This window comes from Dasypus novemcinctus, chromosome 11 (assembly GCF_030445035.2).
Source record: "Dasypus novemcinctus isolate mDasNov1 chromosome 11, mDasNov1.1.hap2, whole genome shotgun sequence".
NCBI lineage: Eukaryota > Metazoa > Chordata > Mammalia > Cingulata > Dasypodidae > Dasypus > Dasypus novemcinctus.
Genome location: NC_080683.1, coordinates 89,964,464 through 89,982,673, shown reverse-complemented (window position 1 = coordinate 89,982,673; position 18,210 = coordinate 89,964,464). Strand labels below are relative to the sequence as shown.

General features: G+C 34.7%; 1 long non-coding RNA gene across 2 annotated transcripts; it reads right to left on the bottom strand.

Moving 5' to 3' along the window:
- Nucleotides 1-13,225: 13,225 nt before the first annotated feature.
- On the bottom strand, nucleotides 13,226-16,783 carry LOC131280429 (uncharacterized). 2 transcript variants are annotated; one of them, XR_011650023.1, is made up of 2 exons: nucleotides 16,666-16,783; nucleotides 13,226-13,375 (listed from the first exon to the last, which is right to left on the bottom strand). It is a non-coding gene; the product is annotated as an uncharacterized lncRNA (long non-coding RNA). The 2 variants fall into 2 exon arrangements; XR_009188019.2 differs by having other exon boundaries at nucleotides 16,573-16,772.
- Nucleotides 16,784-18,210: the final 1,427 nt, after the last annotated feature.

Here is an 18,210-nt window from a genome sequence, read left to right as displayed (position 1 = left end):
AAGGCATGCCTGAACAGGTGAATAATAATTCATTAGACAGAAAAGATGGTGATGGGGTGGGAGTCAGGGGTGGGGTAGAAAAAAAATAGGCTTGTTTGGGTAGTTCTGCGTGCTAGACTCATATGTGCATGAGAAAGAAGAGTCCATGGAGATGAGGTTATATAGAGCACACAGTAGTAGTTTCCGGAGGGCCCCACCCAGAAGTTAAATTTATTCAGGTAGATAAAGGGGAATCAAAATCAAGAATCTTAATTAATAGAATATTGTATTTTTGTTAAAAAAGAACAATCTGGCTGCAGTGGGAATAATGTTTGGGGCAAGAAAGAATAGAGGAAGCATAGGGGGTCTCCTTGACACATTTACCAGAGTCTAGAGATACATAGATAATTTAAGGTATCTGCCGGGGAAGTTGCAGATGATACCAAGAAATGTGTCCTGCAGAGACTCATACATCAAACCAAACCAGTGGGAAGTTCATTTACGGGTTGCTCTCCATGTTAACTAAAATCAAAGAATGAGGAAAATGCTGCCTGAGTCTTAGAAAAGATTAGAATTTCTTTCCTCCAAATTACAGTTATTATACTATGTGGAAAATACTTCTTAGATGGAGACTTTTCTTGACTTGTGGGGAATACATTTCATATAATAAGGTGCATTTTGTTAATCGCAGGCTCTCTTATTTACTAATGGACAAGCCCCCAAAGGGCTAACCACTGTCATTCACTGGCTCCTTATTAAGTAGCCTGCAGTGTAGATAATCATTTGCACTGAATCTGACCTACAGCCTAGTTGAACCAGCCTGGAAAAAAATCGTAGGTTGAAAAGTCACAGTCTCAGAAGTGAAAATTACAAAGCTGAGAGTATTTTGAGCCAGTTGGTCTATTCAGTACCAAGTTGGTGTTTGACAATATTATAAAAGAGCATGACTGAAAATAAAAACAATTCTAAAAATATATTTCCGTGCACTTGGCAAATTATTACTTTTAGCATGGCTGTTTAAATATCTCTTTGTGCTTCATTCTTTTTTCTTGGCATAGGCTTTGTAGATATGACAGTTTATTGGCATTTTCATCTGTGGGGGTCACTGAACATCTGTGCAAACTCTTACATACTCATGATGATAGCTTTTCTTGTCCTACAGTCACTTCTTTTATATTTACCAGATGACAACTCTCCTCCTGGCCCACCAATGGCTCCTCTAACTGGCAACAAAAATAAGAACAGATTATCACACTGGCTATGGAGATATGGGAGATTTCTGAAGAGTTTAATGTGAAGAAGGGCCTACTACAAAAATAAAATCTGTGTAATAATTACCAGGCTCAATCATTCCTTGTGTTCAAGCTCTTATTCCTCCAAAGCACTTTTCGGTGTGACTTATGAGAACAATCATGGTAGCACAGTAAATATAATATTAACAATTTCCTGCCTTTCCATAGTCTTTATCATGTATCAGGCACTTTACCAAGGACTTCGTATGTTTTACATTGTTTAATTCCACTCTATGGGTTTATTATTATTTCATACAGGAAAATAACACTTCAGAAAGATTAAGGAAATTATCTAATGAGTTTAATTAATGAAGTTGGGTTTTCATGGAAAGAAATAACTATTAAGCAAAACAATGTCAAACGCCCACAGGAAGCGGTATATGTTCACGTGTGTATATGCCATGCAGGTATGTGGAATGTTTGGTGTGTATGAGCACGTGCATGATTGTGGTTTGTGACTGTATACACGTACGCTTGTGGTATGTGAGTGGGTGTGGATTTCATATTGGGGTCAGGAACTGAGTGAGGACAGATAGGATTCTCTTATCATATCTTTTTAAAGAGGTTGTGTTGTTTGAGAGCCATCCCAGTAAGGGGGGCAGGTGTAAAACTACTTATTATGTATTTAAGGAAATATGTTAGTATTCTCTAAGACCTATCAAATGAATTTTATTTGAAAAATAAGCTTATTTTGAAAAATAAGCTTATTAAAAATAACCATGCTTTCGTACTGCACAGATCTTTTCCCTCTTCTTCATACTCACCACTTCCAAAGGGGCAAACACATATTTCCTGTAACACTATGTAAGGCCACGAACCAAATGACTCAGTTCTCAAAAGGCCTGGTGAAGAACTACCTCATTAACTGACCAAGAATGACCATATTAAAATGAAGCAGACTCAGGAACCATTTATAGACCCATAGAAAGAACGTTACTATGTACCCAGAGACCCAACTTGTGCTTACATATGGATTATGTATAATAGAAATTTAGTTGGCAGCTTCTACTGGCTGGGGTCGAGCGATTCAAAGAGAAAAGACAAGACTCTACAACTTAAGGATAAGTTGTTTCAAAAAGCCTGTGGGTTTGGGAACTAGATAGGCTCCTGACTGCAAAATCCTTTCCTCAAATCAGTCATATTTTGGTAATTTAACACCTCTAGTTTTCAGATGGAGGCAATTTTTTTCCAGCTTCAAACATTCCATTTGTGGTAAAACTTGCTCTGCTATTTTTTGGTTTCCCTTTATCCAGATGGAAATTTATTTGATAAGATTAAATTTATAGAAACAACTGACAAATATTAAATTTCAAAATAAGAGACTAGAAATCTATTTTACTCTTTCGAATCTCCCTGACCTTGGGAGAAGTCTGCCAGTTGGCAACAGCTGCTTCATATAATGATGCTGTTGACCTCAGCTCATATTTTTCCAAGAACACAAATGGAAGCTGAGCTCCTAAATGGGAAAGGGACTCCCCAGTTTAAACAGTGTTTTTAATTCCCTCACACCTGCTACTGAATTCGGGGAGGAGGTATGAAAACACAGAGAGATACAGTGGGTGAGATCTTAGGTCAGGGCTACAAAAACAAGCCCTACTTGTTTGTTTTAAAACAACAAAAAATGGCTATTTCCTCTCTGAAGAGCAGTGATACACACCCCCTGAAGGTGTCTGTTGGGCTCTTAATGAAATTAATCTTTCTATCTTAAGTCACAAAACCCTCTAGTCTTCATTGCTAACAAAAAGTTCATACCCCATTTCCTCAATACCACCCCTTTTTTTCCCCAAAGGCTCTTCATTTTTTCTTCTAGCCCCAACCAAACCCAAAGAGGATAACAACACAAAAATAGCACAAATTCAAACACATGCATGCCCCATACCTCACAGCAATACCGGTATTTTCCATGATTAACATCAAACCTACAAATGGATTATCTAAAACGAGGCAGAGAAATATAAAATAATACTTGTTTTTCTTACCCATCCCATGTTTTTCATATAATACACTTTGGTATGCTGATATGAGAAAAAGTAACTTTGATCCTATGAAAATAGTTCAAGAATTTATTCATTGATTACAATACATATTTATTAAGTACTACAGATTTGATCACTTTAGGAGAGTGTATTAGGAGAGTGGCAATTCAGCTTGTAACAAGTATAAATAAAAGAGTACAGATTCACTAACTCTAAGAAGAAAGATACCTCTTGTAAGAAATAGGTTAGAATACTAGGTTTAATTGTTTAATTGTTTTCATTTGGGATGTGCTTATTACATTGACCTTCCTAAAAAGATTCAACTAAAGAGGTAAGCAAAGCCGTAAGGGTCCGCATTAACCCTCTTGGGAAGGAATAGATAATAACTCTATTAGTCACCATGGTACAGTTGGAAAAAGAAGCAGTGGTTCCCTAATAGAACTAGAGTTCTTTTTTCTTTCTTATATGTTGTATAGGTTCATGTTTGACTTATAATTTACTAAGAGAACAGAAATACTTGAAGAGACAATTATACCATTGACCCTAATAACATTTCAAAAAAGAATAGTTGTTTTCAGTCACTTGTTCCCATTTTCCCAGAAATATTAGGTGATTTTTCCTTGAAACAATTACGACTCATGAAAATAACACTGTCAGTATCAGATTTTGTGTACTCTGTAGAGAGAATCTGAGCTCCACATGCGGCTATCATGCACTTGAAATGTGGCTAGTTCAAATTGAGATGTGCTATAAATGTAAAATGCCCATCAGATTTCAAAGGCATTACAAAAACTGTACATTATCTCATATGTAATTTTTATGCTGGTTGCATATTGAATGATATATCTTAGGTATATTGGGTTAAATAAAATTTATTAATTTTACCTTATTTTACTTTTCTAAAGCGTAGCTATAAGAAAATTTTAAATTATGTATGTGACACATTCTATTTCTGTTAGTGTTGCTTTAGGTAATTCACTTTATTTTCCACATCAGGTGCCTAGCTACAATGATATATTTTGAAGAAGAGGGTTCAGGAAATACAACTTTAAATTCAGGGTTAGATGTACTGTGCAACTTTTGTTTCTCTGAAAAGTACCTGGCAGCTTTTCAGAATGAAAATTGTAAATTTAATGATAACATATCTTTTGATATGTGCGTAAAATATTTGTTCATTACCTGTGTATGCTTGTATTTCCAATAAGAGTACTGGCTACTATTTTTATTGTTAGATTAAGGTCTTGCTTAAAAATACCTTTCCTTCTTATCGCTGTCAATTGAGCTTCTTTCTACCATGATACCACTCTTCTAATATTCTTGCATATTCTTTCATCCCAGTATAGTTTAAATTTTAAAAATAATTTTTGAATATCAACTTTATAGATAGAAGCCTACTCTGTCTTGGAAAACACGTAAGCAGTCTGTCATGTCTATAAGTCAATCAACAATGTTCACAAAGTGCTTTCTTTTTCCTTGCCTCTCCATTAGTCTTGAAGTAGAATTTTAGGTGTCTTTCTTACTCTCACAAAAATGATAATTTTTCAGGTGAAGAGACAAATGTGTTGTAGGGAACGTGCATGAAAGAATAAGGGGTGGGATGATTTCACATTAAAATCAACAATTCTGGCTTTTCTTGAAAAATGTCATCTCTGGCCTGCACTATTATATTGGCAACCATTATCTGGAGTTGGGTAGTTACTGCTTACAGTAGATAGGTAGAAGACTTACAATGTGCTATTTTGCATTATTTTAATGACTCACGTAGGTATTTGAATTTTTCAAATCCTGATTGGTTGATGCCCTTTTCACTGTCCAGTTTCTTGGATTATTTGAAATGAGATTTTTTACATAGTAGATTAGAAATCTTCCTCACGGACTGTATTCATCAATGTGGTGCTGGCTCTATTAGTCTACCTAATTTCTGCTGGAAAAAAAAGCTTATAACTGTTATGTTTCTCTACTAGTAGTGGGAAATTTATCAGTAGCAAGTCAAATAATAAGTATTTATTAAGTAACAATAATTTATCTGGTTGAACATTTCATGATAGTAAAATTAACTAGTGTTTGACAAATCTAGTGTCCACTGCTAGTGTGAGATGTTTTTTTGGGGGGCGAATACTGGTATGGAATTATCAGTAATGCTCCCCATGCATTTATGGTAACTGACAAATTAAGAAGGATTATCTGTGTGTTAAAAAAAAAAATTGTGATTTTTATTGTTTTCTAACCTACCCATTACTGAGAGTGGTAAGGAGCTATGATGGGAGAATTAATTGCCATTTTCCCCCATATGCTCCAGGATAGCAAAACACATGTTTATTATATAAAATTCCCTATTGGGAGCTACAATGAACCAATGTTGTTCTTTTAGTCTTCTCCAAGGAAAGCAATATGTTAGTGGTTTGTGGTATTATGATCCTTACAATACTAATGGGTGATGGAATTTTACCTTGCAAATCATCTGCCCCATAATTGTGATTTGATAATTACAGTGCTCCTCCTGATACTTGGAGATCTATCTTTGGATAGAATTTTTTTTTTTTCCTTTTAATTGGCAGAGTTGTTTTAAACAAACTGATATAATTTCCAAACTAACTTCTTAAAATACATGTTGTACCAAAGTATTAAGTATATGAAAGTATAGAGCCTTTGTACTAAAACACAACAATTTGAACAAAATATAATGAAAAATTAAAGTGCATGGCCCAACTATATGCTATTTACAAGAGAACTCACCTTAAATTTAAAAACTTAAGTAAATTGAAAGGGAAAGGATGAAAAAAATGTACTATGTAAGTAGTAACCAAAAGGGAATGGGAGTAGATAAACTAGTATCAAATAAAATAGACTTTAATTTAAAAAATGGTTGCAAGGGACAAAGACAGTCTTTATATACTGATATAGGAGTCAATTCAATAAGAAGACATAACAATTATAAATATCTATGCACCTTGTAGCAGTGTTCACAAAATATATGAAATAAATATTGACAGATTTGAAGGGAGAAATAGATGGTTCTTCATTAATAGTAGGAAACTTTAATATGCCACTTTCAATAATGGATAGAGCACCTAGTAGAAGATCAATAAGGAAATGGAACACTAAACCAACCAGATTTAACAAACATAAATGGAAGACTTAACAGCAGTAGAACACACATTCTTTTCTGGTGCATATGGACCATTCTTCAGGATATGTTAGGTCACAAAACAAGCCTCAATAAATTAAAAAATACTGAAATAATACCATGTATCTTTTCCAATCACAACAAAATGAAACTAGAAATCACTAACAGAGGGAGATAGGGAAAACTCACGAATATGTGGAAATTGAACAACATACTTTTTTTTTAATTAAAAATTTTTAATTAAATTGTCTTTTTTTTTAAGATACATAGATCACACAAAATGTTACATTAAAATATATAAGAGGTTCCCACATACCTCCCCACCCCCCACTCCTTCCACATCAACAACTTCTTTCATCATTGTGGCACATTCATTGCATTGGGTAAATGCATTTTGAAGCACTGCTATACCGCATGGATTAGAGTTTACATTATAGTTTACACTTTCCCCCAGTACATTCAGTGGGTTATGGCAGGATATATTATGTCCTGCATCTGTCCCTGCAATATCATTTAGGATAACTCCAAGTTTCACAAATGCCCCCATACCTCATCTCTTCTTCCTTCTCCCTGCTCTCAGCAACTACCGTGGCCACTTTCTCCAGGTCAATGCTACAGTTTCTTCCATTACTTGTCACAATAGTTGTATAGTAGAATACCAGTAAGTCCACTCTAATCCATATTTTATTCCTCCATCTTGTGGACACTGGATTGGTGATGTCCACTCCACCTCTATATGGAGAGGGGGCTTGGATCCCACATGGTTGACAGATGAGATTCTCCTGCTTGGAGAACAACATACTCTTAAACAATCACTGGTCAAAGAATAATCCACAAGGTAAATTAGGAAATATATTGAGAAGAATGAAAATGAAAACACAACATACCAAAACCAATGGGATACAGCAAAGGCAGTGCTGAGAGGAAAATTTATAACTCTAAATACTTATATTAAAAAAAGAAGAAAGATGTCAAATCAGAGACCTAACCTCAAAAATGTAGGATATAGAACAAGAAGAGAAAACTAAACACAAAGTAAGCAGGGAATAACAAAGATGAGACTAGAGATAATGAATAGAGGGAAAAAACACTAGAGTGCATCAACAAAACCCAAAGTTGGTTCTTTGAATACATCAATTAAAATGACAAACCCTTAGGTAAACTGACAAAGAAAAAAAAAAGATAGGGTACAAATAACTAAAATCAGAAATGAAAAAGGGACATTGCTACAGACCACACAGAAATAAAAAGGACTACAAGAAGTTACTGTAAACAACTGTCTACCACAAATTAGATAACTTAGATATAAAGGGAAAATTCCTAGAATCACACAAACTACCTGTACTGACTCAAGAAGAAATAGATCTTAACAAATCAATAACTAGTAAAGAGATTGAATTAGTAAACGAAAACCTCCCAACAAAGAAAAGTCCAGAACCAGATGGCTTCACAGTGGAATTTTACCAATCATTCCAGGAGAATTAATACCAATCCTGCTCAAACTCTTCCTAAAAATTAAAGAGGAGGAACAATTCCTAATCATTATGTGAGGTCAGCATCCATCTTAATACCTAAGCCAGATAAGGACACCACAAAGAAATAAAATTAAAGACCATAATCACTCCTGAATATAGACGCAAAAATCTTCAACAACATACTGGGAAAACCAGATACAATAGCACACTGAAATAATTATTCACCATGATAAAGTGGGATTTACCTCAGGTAAGCAAGGTAGTAAAACATAAGAAAATCAATTAATGTAATGTATCACATTAACAGAACAAAGGAAAAAAAACCCACATCATCTCAATTGATGTAGAAAAGGCATTTGACAAAATCCAGTACCCCTTTGATAAAGACATATACAAAACTAAGAATATAAGAAAATTTCCTCAACATGGTAAAGGAGATATATGAAAAACCCACAGCTAACATCATACTTAACAGTGAAAGACAGAATGCTTTCTCTCTAAGATCTGGAACAAGACTGGGATGTCCATGGTCATTTTACTGGAAGTTCTAGCGAGAGCAATTAAGAGAGAAATGAAATAAAAAGAACCAAAACCGGAAAGGAAGAAGCAAAACTTTCACTATTTACAGATGACATGATCCTATACACAGAAAATCCTTAAAAATCCATAACAGAGTTTCTAGAGCTAATAAATGAATGCAGCAAAGTGGTGGGATACAAGGTCAACACTCACAAATCAGTAATGTTTCTGTAAAACAGTAATGAACAATTGGAGCAAGAAATCAAGAAAAATTCTGTTTACAACAGCAACACAGTACTCATCAACTGATGAATAAATAAACAATGGAATATTATTCGGCTATAAAAAGTAATGAAATTCTAATAGATGTGACAACATGGATGAACCTTGAGACATCAAGTTGAGTAAAAACATTATTTAGTCTTTACATTAAAGACCATCTTTACATTTTCACTAGCTTCTGACACTTGTGTGTCAGTATCAGGTCTGGTTTCTCTGGTCTTGTCTTGAGTGTATGTTTTCTTTCTTTGAAGAATGTCTATACCTCAGAGAAACATTTAATTTCTTTCCATCAGGCATGGGTGTGAACAGAGCTAAGTGGTAGGAAGGATGGAGTCAGGCTAAGGCCATAGCTGACTGTTTGGCACTTCTAGGTTTCACCCTCCCTGTAACATCCTACAGGAGCAGGACTCAACGGCTGGTAGTCTATGTGGCCAGAAGAATGAGAAACAGCATGGGATACTTGAAATCCATGCCTGTGCTATCATTTGGAAAAGTTCTTGTACATTAAAAATAAATAAATAACATCTGAATGTTTACCTATCAGTATTTTTTAAACTAACTATGGTAATGTGTATATTTAACTAAAGCAAATTCATTAGACAATGCATTTTACTATCTAGTCAGAAGGATGGTTTTCTATCTAGCTATTGAGTCCTTTCTATCTGATAGTGGGTTAGGTAACCCTTTTGATAATTATTTCTGTTAATCTCAGTGCCAAGTCTCCTGTACATACTCTAAATGGACGTGAATTAATAAGGATGATAAAACTTTAATTTGTCAGTGTCATGAGGGGAATGAGGAGTTGGAGCTTTAAAATAAGGCAAATCATAATGACATATCTTTACCAGACTCGACTAAGAGTTTCAGTTTAGATTTGACTTTTCCTTTGCACCACCCTTACAAAAGATAATGAATACAATTTATTTGTGTCATGCCTTTTTATTTATTTATGACACACACATCTTCCACAAAAACCAAGGGGACGTATTCTCCACTGGTACAGACATGACTGGCGACATTTTTGGAAATTATAATTGTATTCTCGGTTCTATCTGTGGTACTGCTTAATGAATTGGGGAGACATCAGGAGAATTCCCTGTGGACCTGTTACAATTAGGCTCTTCATAATTTGTTTATGTTGTGTATTTTATCAGAAACACACTGAGGAAATAGGTTTTCTGCCTGCATTTGTGAACTTGATTTCTCTGTTGATAGTTCATGAATATTAGCCATTGAGTGACAGATTTTGTTGTATATGTTTGTATTTGTTGCTCTCTAGAGTGGTTGTTACATCTTGACTATACCAGCTGTCTCTTGGGCCTACTTCAAAAATGAGAGGCTTTTTTCTCAAAGGATAGTATTTATCTCCATAAAGTAGAAGTCAAGCTTTATTTTTCCCCTCATTATTTGATAAAATTAAATATCATGAAGGAAAAACATTTCCTTTTCAAATTATTTCTTTTACAAAAATGGCACTTTGTTCAAAGATTTTTGTATTTTTTCCCAGAGATGCATGGCATGAAGGAATCTGACTTGGGTTTAATGGATTTAGATAGTAAACACTAGCATAGTTTATAGAATCTTCTTCAACAATGACACATAATAAGACCTTTATCTCAATAAGACCTAAATAATAGAATCTGAAATTCCTACAAATTCTTCATACTTAATATTTGCTTCTGGAGTTAGGAAATGTATTTCTTGTTGAGAGGGAGCATGAAACATACTGAGTCTGAGCAAAGATAGTTGTGCCTGCTGAGAAACAAGAACATTCTCATTGTTTTTTCCCTGCAATGAGAAGTAGCTGTGAGTACTAAATCAAGAGTAGCTGGTATTGAAATCAATATACATTTCAAACTAAGTGAGAAATACAGTTTGAAGAGAGGATTCCCATCTTCTGGTATTAAGTGTAGTTGATAAAGAGATGAAATAGTAAGTTTCATATGACATGGCTGGGACTGATGAGATTTGGAGAAATCAGCAGGAAGAAGGCTAGGGCTGGCTCAAGTATGAGAGATTACTGAGAGTGGGATGGCTTAAAATAACTGACAGATTTATGCTGGCATCTTTAATAGGTCTCTGCAAAAATTTAGTTCTAAAACCAGAGGGTAAAAGCATAATCCAAAAATCTGACTACCTAGTACAACCAGGCTACATAGCAAAGCTAACCAAAGAGAACTTGGCCAAATGTTAGATGAAAGAAAGTGAGCTACTTTCGAATAGGATTCTATGGAAATGAAGGCCTGCTTTCAAGGAAAATCTTGACAGGATTTGATATTTTAAAAGTAATCCATTTACAAAACCCTTTCTCCCAAAGACAAATTAAATAGTGAATATAGAGTATTGGTGGTTTAAAGAGTCATTGTGCTCAGTCCTCCAGAGGGAAAAAATAAATAAACAAATCTTGCTTTACAGTGATATCTACATTCAGAAAGGTGGTATATGTCAATTGATAGGAAGTTCAACATGCAAGCCATTACTTGGACCTCCTACTTCCAATTAGAAGGCCAGAATGAGTTATTTGGAAATCTTTTTTTCTGAATGTGAAGCCACTCTTCCCAGGTCAGCCAGCCCATAGTTGAATCACTTGCTTTCACAAGTGACTGCTTCCCTTCCTGCCTCCTCTCGGCCACTTGGGGAATGTGCCACTTTCCAGCAATATAGGGTTCTATGCCTCACCAGGAACTAGAATTAATCCTGTCCAAGTTCAAGTTTTAAAGATCACTTTTGTTAAGATATTCCTGTTCATTCTGGAGACAACAAAAAAGGAGAGTAGCAATGACTACACATGTTTCAATTAAGTGAAATGTGCAAGTATTTTTTTGAGATATCAGATATCAATTACATAGCATTAAAATATATGAATAGTTTTCTTAAGATTTCCTGCCCAATCAGTGATATTCTCTAGAGGAAACTTTCTTAGACAGGATGAGGGTTCCAGGGAAGTCTCCAGCATCAGAATGCAGCTAAGAAAGCCTTCATGATAATCAACTGACTTCATGTTGTGAAATCCAGAGAATTTCTCTCATACCATCTGAGCAATAAGAAAATCCCAAGTCATCAAAAGGGTACATAAAGGCAGAAAGACAATAATCATCCTCATAGTTCTAAAAACTAACACTTATTGAGAAGTTTTTGTGGGTCTTGCTAGACACCTTATAAGCATCACCTTTTATTATCTCAGCACCCTTTTAAGTAGATATTAATATCCACCTATTTTTCAGATGAGAACATTGAGGTTCAGAAAGATTAAATAACTTGCCTAAAATCAAACAACTATTCAAATCCAGAGTCAGGTATCATACTCAAGCCTGTCTCAATAATATTGACACATTGGCCCCTTTAGAAACCATAGAGAGAAAGATTTGATTTCGTAAAACTTGAACAACGTATGAAGGTATAAAGCCACTGAAATAATGAAAACAATAATACTAATAGCTATCATTAACTTTGTATAAGCTATTTAACAGACATACAACTTGGTATTTATATACACAACATGTTTTATAAGCCCAGTTTTATGTAGGATAAAACTGCGACTTAATGAGTTCGAGTGATTTGTCACACAACCAATTGAAAGTTGGAACTAAGAATTGAAACCCAAGTTTTTCCTAACTCTAAAACTTAGTTTCCAACTGCAATATTTTGCCAAAAACAGTCTGGGAACATATTTGTTTCATGTGTAACAAACAAATGGTTTGTTGAAAACCTTTGTATATAAAAACCCAGTTGCAATAATAAAAAGTTGAAGAGAGGGAAATGCACAGGATGTAGAGAATGCAAGAAGAGATAGCAAGTGAAGAAAAATAATTCAAATGGTAGATGAAGAAATTTAAAAAATCAATATGGAGATTAAAATAAATGCAAACAATGGCCAATAATGAGATAATGTTTAAGATAATAATTTAACCAGAGTTTTTATTTTACTCTGTTATGTATTAATATCAAGTGAGTGAGTATATGGAAAAAAATGGGTGTTTCTGTACAATATTCATGGGAGAGGAAATTACTACAGCCTTTTTTTTCTTTAACTACATATTCTTTTATTTACTAATTCTGTGAATGAACAGTGCCATTGGACTTTGTTTTAAACAATGTATAGAAGCCTTAAAATTGTCTTTGTATGCTGGTCACACATCTTCCAAACAGTATCAATTTTCAGATGCCCTGAATTACAAACTGTTTTCTCTTTGTTTTGTCTCCTTGTAGTTGCTGAGCTGAGTAAAATTTCATGGCCAGAAATAAATGTGTCCTCTTGCTTCCTGCCCCATATATCTCTAGACCCTATTCCCATTCCACTCCACAGATAGCCATTCTGATGCATTTAATAATATCTCCTTAGATGTGTGCATGATTCTTTCGATGTATAGTGGAATTTATTCTAATTCACACAGATGGTTCCAACTTTTGGATCTCATTCTTTTTCTCCTTTCAGTGCTGCCAAGATAAAGGTACAGCTATATGGCTACATCTTTTCATTGCATCTAAATGCACCCCAGAGTTGTAGAGTATTCATTCACCCTTACCTCTTTTCCTAGTGGTGGTCACTGTATCAGTTAATGTAATATTACCTGATAGGTCAAACATGACAAGTTTATTAGAAGTATTCAAACAATCATTCCTCATAGCAGGCACCTCTCTTCCAAAGTAGTGCTCCAGTGATCCAAACACCTTTCTTGTGGCTCTGCTATCTTCAAACTAAGATGCTCAAGGCTGGTAAGCTTCCTGTAATCAGAAAAGTGAGAGAGTTTGCTGAGGACTGCACTTGGGAGGACTTTCTGGGCCCTGCTTGCAGGTGTGCAGGCTGAGGGATGCCTCCATTCATGTTCCGCTACCAGGGCATGGCCACAGGCCATACCTACTGTCAGGGAGGCCAAACCCCTTTTCCAAATGGTATTGTCTTTTAAACTTCAGTTTTCAGTTGGCATGTAGAAATACAATTGATTTTGAATATTGTATCCTGTGTCCTTACTTAATATGCCTGATAGGTCGAGTAATTGTTTTATAGATTCATAATTTCTATTTTTTTGATGTACTGGGGCTGGGGTTTGAATCCAGAAGTTGTACGTGGGAAGCGGACATTCAACCACTGAGACACATCAGATCCCCTGAGTTGATTTTTTTCATTTGTTTTCCTTGCTGTTTGTTTTTTCAGGAGGCACCAGCAACTGAACTGGGACCTCCCATTCTGGAAGTGGGAGCTCAACCACTGGACCTCCCATGTGGGAGGAAGGAGCTCAATTGCTTGAGCCATATCCACTCCCCATAACGTTTTTAATGTAAACAAACATACATCCCCAAATAAAAAAATATGACTTATTTTCTTATCTTTATGTAATGGTTAGCACTCCAGACTCTGACTACAACCTTTTAAAAGGGAAATTTGGAAATATTAATCTGATGCCCTAAATGTGGTTATTGACTTTGGCTCATTAATTCTTCTATTAGATTTATTAGAATTAATCTTAGATTTAATAAATATTTGATAAAATATTAATTGTGTCCTCCTTTAGAATGGTGCAAAGTTAGAAATGAAGTAAATGTCTAGTATTAGGGATTGGTTCAATAAATTAGGGTGTATTTATAAATGAATGCCAGACAGATTTTACAATTGATATTGCAGATGTAAATTGACTGATAGAAAATAGAGTCATAATATAAAAGATGAGAAAATAATGATTCTAAAACAGTATGTGTACCAATGTTACATTTTTTATCTTCTGTTAAAACAAGTATGTTCAGAGACATTCTGAAATGTAAATGCTAAAATAACACTTTTTATTTCTCTGAATTTCTAATTTTTCTAGTTTTACCGTTTAATTTTAAAATAAGCTAAGCAACCCAAGGATGAATGGGTAAACAAAATGTGGTATAAACACACAGTGGAATATTATTCAGTTGTGAAAAAGGAATGAAGCTTGATACATATTATAAGATATAAGCCAAAAACAAAAGGGCAGATATGGTATGATTTTAATTATATGAAATAACTAGAATACGCAAATTCATGGAGGTAGAAAGTAGATTACAAGTTACCAGGGGCAGAGTTGTGGGTTGTGAAGATGAAAGGGAGTTAATGCTTAATTAGTACGGAGCTTCTATTTGGTGTAGTAGAAAAGTTTTAGTAGTGGATAATGGTGATGACAGCAAAACACTGTGAATGTAATTAATGCCACTGAATATGCCTGGTAGGTCTGGTAATTGTTTTAGAGACTTGAGAGAAAGTGATTACTTTCTTCAACTGAGACTTGAAGGTGCCTATAATATATTTTACCCCAGTAAAAATAAAGAGAATAAGCTTTAAAAAAAAAAAAAAAGAGGCTAGTTCACAAACACACGCAGATGGATAAAATCCCAAATTTAGCAAGGGATGTGAAATTGCCTACAAATTTTTCCAGATGAGAAAAAGACAATCTTTCTGAATTTCCAGAAGATTTATTATGTGGAAAAATAACCCCTAGATACAATCTGATTAAGATTTGATATAAATTTACATGAATAATGATGGCCACCAAAACATCATGTTTATCAATTCATAAGACAATTATTAAAAGTTCTTTTTTCTGACTAAATAATCATTTATTTATTAAAATGAAAAAAAAACAACATAGAGATGTAAAACATCACATAGACAAAAGCTGAGTGGATCAAATTCTTTCATAGTTTGATAATCAATCCTGTTCAAGTTTTCTAAAGTATAGACTGATTATCAAATTATTCACCAACAGTGGATTGACTTATTTAACCAACTTGTAATTCTTGCATTTCCAATTAAAAATAATTTGATATGTATTCCAAAAATGAATTTTCTTTTAAACTTTAGAAAAATAATAGTATTACTGATCTCTTAAGTTCATGAAAAATACTTTTGATGCATCTTTATTAAGTAGATCCTCATATGGGCTTTTTGACCATATATTGTAATTATAAATTATTTGGCTTGATAGTCTCAGAATACTTTTTCAAGTAACTCAGATTTTAATCAATATTCTGGTAGGATAATAACAGAATAAAATTTTAATGTTCAGTTTTTTAAAAAATTTACATATGCACAAAAGTGAAACTAGGCTGATGATAAGTTTTCGTGTCTGCGCTCCTCAACTGCCCAGAGCTTAACATTAATTTGTCTGCTCTACCTATTTATCTATCATTTATCTATATCTATCAGATAGGCAGCATTTAGTGAGTGTCAGGAATAAAAAAAATTGACATTATGTACTTCCTATCAATTGGGAATACAAACTTTTACATACAAAACATATAAAACATTAATCTTGAAATTTCACTCTATGAGCTAGCTAAAATAAGTCTCAGTTGAAGAAAGTAATCCACTTTCTCTCGAGTCTCTAATTCTTACCTCACTAAAAATATTAGAAGTTAAAATAGACATATATGCCACTGATTTATAACAGTAAGCAAGTGTTAATTCGTTTTACCAATTTTGGAAATATGTAATTTTTATTTTACTATTCCTGCCTTATTGAACATTTAAGAATTATTTCATAGATATTAACATGAATCTGAAGAAGTATGTTCTGAGTATATTTCAGCTTGAATAAAAACCAATAATTTTTTTGTTTTTTTCTATCTGGTTGTGTCCTTGACTTTTTGGTGCCTCTCCCTGCTGCGAAGGCCTGGGACGCCTTTTTTTTTTTTAACAGCTGGGTCGTCCATGTGGTAAACGGGAGCTCAATTGCTTGAGCCACAGCCGCTTCCCCATTAATTTCTTTCAAGAAGTAAAATACCACAATAGAAGAATGACCTTAGGGAGAAGACCTTACCCTCAATCACGATGAAAATCCCTGTCGTGGAGCTCTTAACACAAGGCCAGAGAACCTATTTCCAAGCCCAGCCTTTCTAACCTCTAGTTTCTCTCATCCTATAGGTTTAGTACAAAAACAACTGGACTTAAATGGCCTCACGTTTATGATGCTGTCTCATCCGGCACAATAATCAAACGAAGCTGTTTTTCTGGAGTCAACTATCTGCTTGAGTTGGGACCTCCTGAAACTCACAAATGATTTGTTCCTCTTCTGACATTTGTTGTTAGAGACGACGGTGCCCTCTTTTCACCAGTGCTGAAAAGTGCTGTGTCTGCAGGCAGTGTTTGGGGCGGACAGACTGTGCTTTCCTCTGCAGCTGAAACAGAGGAAAGGCGCTCGTCTTCCTGTGCCCGGCGCTGCCCTCCTGGTAGGAGGCTCGCCGCAGCTGCGTGGTCGGCCACCTGGGCCGGCGGCCGCTTCAATAGCTGGATATCCTGTTCTGCTTCTCGGCTGCTGAGCTGTCCAGGATGATCGCCTGGGAAGTGAATTGTGACTTTCCAGGGTTTTAAGCTTGCCAAGATTAGTTAGAAAAACATAGTTTGGGGTTATACACATTCCAAATCTTCTGGCACTCTTGTTGCCTGAAATTGGAGAGGACAGAATATTTGTGGGAGTTGTGAATTTAAGTGTGTTCTAAAGCAAGACTTTTTTGTGGAAAGTATATGAATTATATCAGAAAATAGTATTTTATATGCAAGTCAAGGCACCCTTTGGAAAATTTTAAAAACAGGTACAATTTTAACATGTACGACTGCCTCTGTGTCATGTGGAAATTATTCTCAAAGGCAGTATGTGAATGTAAGAAGGCGTCTTTGAGACTTGGTTTGATATTTAATGTACTCAAATTTTAAAGGGATGTTCTTAATTTGGAATTGTCTTCATGCTCCAGAAAAGATTTTCATGGGGAAACGTTCTCTTTATGCTTCCTCATATGCAACCCTAATGCTTCATACAGAAGCCTACTGCAGAATACATTCATGTGCCAATTGGTTCATCAAGACCCTTAGATTCCATAACTTCAAAAAGTCTGCTTCAACCGTGTCCATAAACAAAATGTGGAATATTATTCAACTGTACAAAGTAATGGAGTTCTGATACACGAGACAACATGGAAACTTGAAGACATAATGTTCAGTGAAATAAGCCAGACACAAAAAGAATAAATATTGTATAATCTCAGTGACTTGAATAATTTAGAATAAGCAAACTCATAGAGTCAGAAACTAAAATACAAGCTACCAGGGGGCAGAGTAGGGGTAAGGCATGGAGAGTTAATGCTCATTTGATAGAGTTTCTATATGGACTGATGGAAAAGTTGTGATAATAGATGGTGGCAATTGTAGCACAACAATGTAATTAAAACAACTGTAGTATATATTTGTATATGCTTAAAATGGAAATTTTAAAACAACTGAAGTATATATTTATATATGCTTAAAATGGAAATTTCAGGTTGTGTATATATTACTAGAATAAAAATTTTGAAAACGTACATATATAACACAGTGACCCCAATGTAAACTGTGGACCATAGTTAGCACAATTTTAAAAATACTGTTTCATCAGTTATACCAAAGGTACTAAAGTAATAGAAAGTGTTAAGAATAGAGAAATCTGCATGTTTCAGGGGCACCAGGGGAGGGCAGAAGGTTACAGGGCACTCTATCTTCTGCATGATTTTTTAATACGCTTACAACTTCCCTAAGATAAATAATAGTAATAAAAAGAAAAGAAAGC